Here is a 5,836-nt window from a genome sequence, read left to right as displayed (position 1 = left end):
ATAAATATGGACCATTTGCTGATAAATATGGACCATTTGCTGATAAATATGGACCATTTGGTGACAAATATGGACCATTTGCTGATAAATATGGTACATTTGGTGATAAATATGGACCATTTGCTGATAAATATGGACCATTTGCTGATAAATATGGACCATTTGGTGATAAATATGTAACATTTTTCGATAAATATGGACCATTTGCTGATAAATATTCTGCTGCATTTCCTGCCACGTAATTTAAATATCTGATGAATTGAACCGATCCACAAACAAAGATGGTTTAACATAACTACATTTGTATTAGGAGTGGGATTCCATCCCACGCGGGTAGACATAGTTGGATTTTCAGGCCTCGAAGCACGCAAATAACCCGATGTCGGGAACTGGACCCCTCAACATCAAATTCCACACGATTCTGGTGCCAGTGTCAGACACTGAACACACAGTCCAGGCTGACGCTCCCAGTGCTGGACTGTCAGAGTTGCCTTCTTTTGCTGTTTGTCGGACAAAACTGTGAGTAAATTGGCTGCCGCGTTTCCAACATTACAACAATGACCAAACTTCACAAATGCTTCATGGGCTGTAAATTGCTTTGGGCGTTCACATCTTGAGGTTGTGAAAAGCGTTATATAAATGCAAAGACTTTCTTTACGTCCCTTTGTCTGCCCAGTATCTAGTTAAGGGATCCCATGACACGGTGATCGGAACAGGTCCATCTCGCTCCACGCACTGGCTCTTGGAATAAAGCACATGTTCGCGGAGGGAAAGTGAGAGAGAGAGAGAGAAATTGTGTGCGCGCCTGATTCTATCCATTTCCCTGTCTGTTTCCTTTCACATCTGTTTTTTTTTAAAATAACTCTATGAATCAGGACAAGTTCCAATGTATTTCAGCGGGAAATATAAAACTAATTGTAAAATGGCCGAATTTTAGCAAATAAATGCCATTTTTCCACCAGTGACCCGCGAGTTGCTGTTCTGGGTGATAAAGTGGAAGAGAGGCGGGCAGTCGGAGCGACCCACGCCCCTCTCGGATCCCACGTATACTGCACCTGTCGATGGCGGTTTTAACCCACGAGTTGGTCCTCCGACCTGCTTCATGTACCGGCTGAAGTGTAGTCAAGAATGTAGGAACAGTCGCGTTAAATAACAGAACAGGGGCGGCAAAACTCTCACACTCCAGATATCTGTGATACACGGTTTCCTCCAGGCCGCAGAACTGACCGACGGGCCTGTGTATCAGTGAACTCGCGCCAACAGCCACTGCTCTGGGCACCGCTCTCCACCCCAGGTCCCCACTGGCGCATGGGATGATTCCAGGATACAAAGCATGTCCTGTCCACAAAAAGCAGGACAAATCCAATCCGGCCAATTAACACCCCATCAGTCGACCCTAAATCATCATCTAAGTGAGGGAACGTGTCGTCGACAGTGCAAACTAGCGGCACTTACTCACCAATAACCTGCTCACCGATGCGCAGTTTGGGTTCCGCCAGGACCACTCGGCTCCAGACCTCATTACAGCCTTGGTCCGAACATGGACAAAAGAGCTGAATTCCAGAGGTGAGGTTAGAGTGACTGCCCTTGAAATCAAGGCAGCATTTGACCGAGTGTGGCACCACGGAGCCCAAGTAAATTTGAAGTCAATGGGAAACAGAGGGAAAACTCTCCAGTGGCTGGAGTCATACCGAGCACAAAGGAAGATGGTGGTGGTTGTTTGGAGGCCAATCAACACAGCCCCAGGGCATTGATGCAGACGTTCCTCAGGGAAGTGTCCGAGGCTCAACCATCTTCAGCTGCTTTAACAATGACCTTCCCTCCATCACAAGGTCGGAAATGGGGAAGTTCGCTGATGATTGCACAGTGTTCAGTTCCATTCACAATCCCGCAAATAATGAAGCAGTCCGAGCCCGCATGCAGCAGGACCTGGACAACATCCGGGCTTGGGCTGATAAGTGGCAAGTAATATTGGCTCCAGAAAACTGCCAGGCAATGACCATCTCCAACAAGAGAGAGTCTAACCATTCCCCTTGAAATTCAACGTCATTACCATCGCCGAATCCCCCACCATCAACATTCTGGGGGCTCACCAGCGATATAAATACTGTGGCTACAAGAGCAGGTCAGAGGCTGAGTATTCTGCAGCGACTGACTCACCTCCTGACTCCCCAAAGCCTTTTCACCATCTACAAGGCACAAGTCAGGAGTGTGATGGAACACTCTCCACTTGCCTGGATGAGAGCAGCTCCGACAACACTCAAGAAGCTCAACACCATCCAGGACGAAGCAGCCCTCTTGATTGGCACCCCATCCACCACCCGAAACATTCACTCCCTTCACCACCGGCTCAGAGTGGCTGCAGTGTGTACTGCAGCAACTCGCCAAGGCTTCTTCGACAGCACCTCCCAAATCCTCGACATCTACCACCTAGCAGGACAAGAGCAGCAGGTACATGTGAACAACATCACCTGCACGTTCCCCTCCAAGGCAAACACCATCCCGACTTGGAAATATATCGCCGTTCCTTCATCTTCGCTGGGTCAAATCCTGGAACTCCCTTCGCAACAGCACTGTGGGAGAACCTTCACCACACGGACTGCAGCGGTTCAAGAAGGCCGCTCACCACCACCTTCTCAAGGGCAAATAGGGATGGGCAATAAATACTGGCCTCGTCAGCGACGCCCACATCCCATGAACGAATTTAAAAAAGACAAGGAGGCGGATATTCTGCAACCCCCTGTTCAATATCGATTCTAAGGGTCAATGTACGAGGAGCAGAAGAGTGATAGATGTTTAGCCTGACAGGGGACTTTTGAAAAAGTGCAGAGCCAGGGTGGTTGTACATGGTTTCTGGAATCGAGGGCAATGGAACATTTTTCGCCTTGGAGGTGATTTCTGTGGTGGAATTCCCTCCCCTCTGAGTTCGAAGGTCGCGATTTTATGCCCCAATCCAGGGACGGAACAAAAATCCAGGCTGACTCTCTCAATGCTGCGCTCTCAGAGATGCTGTTTTTCGGATGTAAAGTTGTACCTAGCCCAATGGCACTATTGCAAATATAGTAGGGGAGTTGTGGTGAGGTGCGGTGTCCAAGAGGTAGGCCGTCGATCTTGTCTATCGGAAGAGGGCGGGTTTGACCCCTGCGCCTGCTTTAAGCTTCCAATCTTTAATGAAACGATTTCACGAAGCAGCTTAACGGCCACGTTTCTTTATTTCTCGCCGTCTCAGCTGGAATGTCAAACTCCCCCTGTAAACTTAGAGCCTTTAACAACTCTACGTGAGGCGTTTTCCCAGAGATTACAATTCCTTCATTTTGTGGTTTTGAAACAGGACAGAGGCAAATGTTTCCTTCTTTGGCACAAATCTATTTCGATCTGTTTCCTTCTCTGACCCTGTGATCCTCAAAATGTGATAGTGGTATTAGAGAGAAAGGGAGAGAGTGTGTAAAGCTCACTCGGGACCCCGTGTCTCTTGGCACCCAACCGATAGAAAGACCTCCTGCATCAAAGCAACAGAAAATGGGGACAAAGGAACCCGGACATTAAAACAGACAAAGCGACTGAGACAGATAGAGATAGATGACGGCAGAGATAGTGACGGACAGAATGAGAGAGGAAGAGTCAGAAATAAAAGCAGCGATCGGTTTACCGTACTATTGACAATTCGCCCATCAATTGACTTTCGCAATCCATTGACATATCCCAGTCCATTGACTTTCCCATTCCATTGATATGTCCCAATCCAACGACTTTCCTATTGCACTGAACATTCATACAGACTTTCATAAGTTACCACATAGAAGACTCGTGACTAAAATCAGAGCATGTGGAGTCAGGGTACAATAGCAGAATGAATGGCAAACTGGGTACAAAACAGAAAACAGAGTGTGGGTATTACTTCAACTGGCGGAAGGTGGAAAGTGGTGTTACACAAGGATCCGTGCTGGGAACACAATTACTACCCATTTACACAAATTATTTGGACATGATAATCGGAAGCACATTATTAACATTTGGGGCTGAAACCAAGTTGGAGGATAGTTTGGGGGATAGTTAATGCTCAGGAAGACTGCAACAAAATACAAGAAGACTTTAACAAACTTACAGAATGGAAATGTAAATGGCCAATGAATTTAGACAGTAATAAGCGTGAGGTGTTGTGTTTTGGGAGGATGACTGAGGAGACCACCTACTCCTACAGAGTAGTTAGTTAAACTTGAACAGATCCTTAGTTAGACCACACTTAGTGTAATGTACACAATTGTGGTCTCCATATTGCAAAAAGGATAGAGAGACGCTGGATATGGTGCAAAAATTATTTACGAGGAAGATACCAGGGCTGAGAGGTTATAACCAGCAGGAACGGCTAAAGAGGCTGGGGCTCTTTTCTCTAGAAAAGAAACGTTTGAGGGGGGACCTAATAGAGGTCATTAGAATTAAGAAGGGGTTTGAGCGGGTAGACAAAGAGAAAATGTTTCTGATTGTGGGGGTATTCAAAACTTGGTGCCATTAATATAAGATAGTCACCAATAAATCCACTAGGGATTGGAGGAGAAACTTCTTTGGAAGTTCGAATGTGGAACTTGCTGCCGCATGGAGTAATTGAGGCGAATAGCATGGATACATTTAAGGAGACGTTAGCTAAGTACCTACTATCAGACAGAGCCACGTTCCTTGTAGGGAAGATGAATTCAGATATTAATATTGAAAGATGTTTGAACTCTGGGGTAATGTCCGGGGTCACCAAAGGTTCGTGAAGACACTGCAGTGGCCAAGCGGTACGTCCTCAGCATTGTGTAATTTAGAGCGTGGGTTCGACATCTCAATGCGCCTCTGTTAGCTTTGAATATTTAAGGCGATGTTTACAGTGCACCCCTCCAAGGTACTTCTTGAGATGCAGTTCCCAAACAGAATGAGGTGTTCCTGATGGGATCTGACCAAAGCTCTATACAACTGAAGCATAACTTGTTCCCCATTGTATTCCAGACCGTTTGAGATAAAGGCCAACATTGCATTCGCATTTTTTATTGGGCCACGAGCAAATTACTCAACAAACATTAAATCGAATGTGATCCTACAGGCCACTCACGACGTTTGTTTGTAACGACGTGTAGTGACGTAGAGTGTGTCAGTCAGTGAGATTTCCATGGTGAGATTTCACCAACAGGCCAAGTCTGCTTTTAATTATATACAGGGTTATGATCGCAACTGAGAGATTCTGAATTAAATTATCAACTAAAGCACTGAAACTGTTGAATTGTAGCTGACCTTAGCACCAACAGTTCAATTAACCTTATCGTGTTAACAATCCTCTGACAAACATAAAGAGGCCCCAAGAATATCCAGGACCAGAGTGTGTGCGAAACAGTACGGTGACTGCATTAGGTAACGTAATAAATGACAAGTTGTCTCACGTTGCCGAGAACAGTAGAACCAGGGGACATAGGCTGCACTTGAAGGGGTTAAATTCTAAACTAATCTGCGGAAACATTATTTGAGTGAACGAGTTGTCGATCGATGGAACCGGCTCCTTTCCCAATCTATAAAATTAAAATTAGAGGATATGGAAATTTAGAGGAGCACAGTAACTGCTTAATTAGAAATAGAGGCGGAGTAATTTAGGGCAACACGAGCTGCTTAATTGGAAATACAATAAATGGGAATTCAGGGGGATAGAGTAACGGCTCAGTTAGAAATAGAGAACAGGGGGATTTAGGGGAATTAGAAATGGACAACAAGTGAATTCAAAGGAACACAGCAACGATTTAATTGGTAATAGATATCAGAGGAATATAAGTGACTAGGGCAAATGTTTAATTTGAAATCGAGTAAAGAG

This window comes from Heptranchias perlo, unplaced genomic scaffold (genome assembly GCF_035084215.1).
Source record: "Heptranchias perlo isolate sHepPer1 unplaced genomic scaffold, sHepPer1.hap1 HAP1_SCAFFOLD_53, whole genome shotgun sequence".
Lineage (NCBI taxonomy): Eukaryota > Metazoa > Chordata > Chondrichthyes > Hexanchiformes > Hexanchidae > Heptranchias > Heptranchias perlo.
The sequence above is the reverse complement of the archived record's forward strand: the minus strand, read 5'-3'. Positions refer to the sequence as shown.